Source organism: Chionomys nivalis, chromosome 11 (assembly GCF_950005125.1).
Source record: "Chionomys nivalis chromosome 11, mChiNiv1.1, whole genome shotgun sequence".
Lineage (NCBI taxonomy): Eukaryota > Metazoa > Chordata > Mammalia > Rodentia > Cricetidae > Chionomys > Chionomys nivalis.
This window is the reverse complement of record NC_080096.1, coordinates 22805836-22809586: the sequence shown is the minus strand read 5'-3', so window position 1 is coordinate 22809586 and position 3751 is coordinate 22805836.

The window sequence follows — 3751 nt, the reverse complement described above, 5'->3', positions numbered from 1 at the left end:
ACCAGGGGGGCGGAGCCAGCGCTGTGGCCCCCGCCCCCAGCCTAAGATTCACCAATAGCCGCACAGCCCGGGATCCAATCCCGCCAAACAGCTTTCGAGGGGCGGGGCCCGGAACTCGGCGGGGGGCGAGGGCAGCCTGGAGAAGCCGCCGCGGGCCCCCTGGGCCTGTACCAAAATCGGCCGCGGAGGGGTGGGGTCTGCCCGGGGCCGTACCATCAAGTCCCGGGGGAGGGAGCCGGCTCCGTGAACTCCGTGGCCGCGCTTCACAGTTGGGAGCGGGTGTAACGATCAAAGGCCATCTTTCTTAATTTACCGAGGAGACGCGGAGGCTTCCCAGGGGAAAAGACCTGCACAAGGTCACTTAGCTAAAAGATTAGGTTGGGTCTGGATTAGAACTCGGGAGAGAGAAATAAATGGTAAGGAACAGAAAGAAAATATCCAGAGGCCTACTGTAGTGGGTGGAGCAAGAGCTTTTCATATTCTTAAGCTCTGATGATGGACTTTTTTTTTTTTTTAATGAAAAACTCCATTTTATTTGGGCGTGGTTGCGCAAACCCTTAACCCCGGCACTCTGGAGGTGGGGGCAGGCCTCGGATCTCTGTCAACTGAGGCCAGCCTGGTCTTCATACTGAAACCCTGTCTCAAAGAATAACCCCCTCCCCCACACACAGTTTACAGGTGAGGCTGAAGAACTTAAGGTCTTTGTGAGTTACTCAATGCTACAAATTAAATTCCATTTCCAAAGCTTACATGCCCCAGCCCTGTGATAAAGTGGCAGAACTTGGTGTTGTGTTTCGTCTTTAATTTATTGGGAGGGGGTGCTTCTGTGCAATGGAATGTATGGAAGGTGAGTCAGAGGACAACTTGCAAGAGTCAGGAGTTGGTTCTCTCCTTCCACTAATTTAGGACGGGGAGCGGGGGGGGGGGGGGGGGGGGGAGGATGGATTGAACTCAGGTCCTGGAACGTGATAAGAAGCACTTTTGTCCACGGAACCATCTCACCCTCCCAGAACTTAGTTCCGTAAACTCAAAGCCTACCTCACACTACGCAGTCACCCAGGTTGACTGAGGAGTCTAGGCAGGAGGTAATGGCATGAATTAGGACAGCAAAATTTCTGGGTCACTGTGTGGTTTGGTTTTGTTTTTCAAAACGGGGTTTCTCTGTGTTTCCCTGGCTGTCCCAGGACTCACTCTGTAGGCCAGGGTGGCCTCAAATTCACAGAGATCTGCCTGCCTATGCCTCCAAAATGGTGGGATTAAAAGCGGGTACCACCATGCCCAGATAACAGGAAAATTGATTGATGGACTGAATTTTTCAAGACAGAGTTTCTCTTTGTAAGAGCCCTACCTGTCCTGGAACTCAATTTGTAGACAAAACTGACCTCAAACTCCAAGAGCTCCCCCTGCCCCTATCTTGTGAGTGCTAGGATTAAAGGTGTGCCACCACTGGTCAGTGAAAACAAACTTTCTTAACCTTGCTACTCATTTTATTTGGGAACAGAATTCAGTTTCTGTCTTGGGCATTGTGGATATTAATTGGCATGTTTGACCTCCTTAGACAACAGTAGTAATGCCCCCACACACACACCTACACTGTGACAACCAAAATTTGTCTTTAGACATTAACAAATGTCTGGGGATCTCTGTGCAGGTTAAATCATCTCTCACCCCCTGCAGAACTACTACACCAGATCCTGAACCCATCAGTCACCCCAGAGCCATTACCAATAGACCACCTGGGCACAGCAGCCAGCACATGGCATGCCCTTAGTCCCGGCACTGGGCTGATCTCTGTGAATGGTCTGTCTACAAAGTGAGTTCCAGGACACCCAGAGCTACATAATGGGACCCTGTATCAGGGGGAGCAGAGAAGGAGGAGGAAGCCTGACTATTTCCTGACTTCTTACCATACAGCCAATATTGTGATGAGTTAGTTGCTTATTTGTATCCCTAAGGCAATAAAACATATATTTTATGCTTTGTTTGATTTCTTTTAAGTTAGGGCCTTACTCAGTTGCCCAGTTTTTTTTTTGTTTTGTTTTGTTTTTTGGTTTTTCGAGACAGGGTTTCTCTGTGGCTTTGGAGCCTGTCCTGGAACTTGCTCTGTAGACCAGGCTGGTCTCGAACTCACAGAGATCCACCTGCCTCTGCCTCCCAAGTGCTGGGATTAAAGGCGTGCGCCACCATCGCCCGGCTCAGTTGCCCAGTTTTGTCTTGAAATCTTCCTTCTTGATGTCGTTTGAGACAGTCTTAGTATGTATTAAAGAGTTGTGCCACGACCCAGCCTGGTTTTGAAATCTTGAATTCAAGGGATCCTCCTGCTTTTGCCTCTCAAGAGCTTGGATGATCCTGGTGTGAGGTTCCTGCCTTTAATCTCAGTACTTAAAAGACAGGCAGTCAGATCTCTTAAGAGTTCCAGGTCAGGTTAATCAATATAATGAGTCCTGGAGACTCCACAGGAAGATTCTGTCGTAAAGCAAACAGAAGAGCTTGCCAGGCATGGTGGTGAACACCTTTAATCCTAGCCCTCAGGACACAGGCAGGTGGATCTCGGAGTTCCAGGACAGCCCCCTCTAAAGAGCGAGTTCCAGGGCTACACAGAGAAACCTGGTCATGAAAAAACAGCAACAAAGTCGGGCAGTGGTGGCGCACGCCTTTAATCCCAGCACTTGGGAGGCAGAGGCAGGCAGATTTCTGTGAGTTCAAGGCCAGCCTGGTCTACAAGAGCTAGTTCCAGGACAGGCTCCAAAGTTACAGAGAAACCCTGTCTCGAAAAACCAAATAAATAAAACGCAAAAAAAAAAAAAGAAAAGAAAAGAAAAAGAAACAAGAAAGAAAAAAAACAGCAACAACAACAAAAATAGCTGGATTTGAGGCTTGTACCCTATTTCATTCTATTTCATTTCTGTGCTGCTGCCTCCCTACTGACTCCAGATGGGTCTACATACCCTTTCTAGGACTCCATTTCCATCTGTACAAAATGGAGAGAATAAGACCCCAGAATTTACCAGCTCCATGGCCACATACAGTACCTACTATGGAATCATGGATATTGAAGCATTTTGTAAAATGGAGAACAAGGGTTACAACTTTAGATGCCCAGAGATCAGGTGGGTGGTATAAATGGATGGTTTATATTCCTATGACTCAGAGATTGTTTGTTTGCATATTTTAAAACTTGGAGTTTTTTGTCAGGTGTGGTGCCTTTAATCCCAGCACTCAGGAAGCAGAGGCAGGTGGATTTTTATGAATTCAAGGCCATCCTGGTCTACAGAGCAAGTTCCAGGACAGCCAAGGCAGCACAAAGAAACCCTGTCTCAAAAAAAAAAGAAAGAAAGAAAGAAAGAAAGAAAGAAAGAAAGAAAGAGAAAAAGAAAGAAAGAAAAGAAAAGGAAAGGAGGGAGGGGGAGAGAGAGACAGAGAGCGAGAGAGAGAGAGAGAGAGAGAGAGAGTAACTTGGAGTGTCTTTAATTTTCTCCTTTCTTAGTAGACCAGTAGTGATGCACCCCTTTAATCCCAACACTTGGGAGACAGGCAGGTGGATCTCTGTTAGCTTGATTCCAGCCTGGTCTGCAGAGAGAGTTCCAGGACAGCCAAGGCTACACAGAAAAACCACATCTTGAATATATATATGTATATATTTCTCCTTCCTCCATTTCCTTCTTCATCATGAGAAGAGCAGCACCAGGTTGTGGTGAACAGCTGCTCACACTGGCTTAGGACAGCACTGGGGAGAGGGGACTCTGCAGAG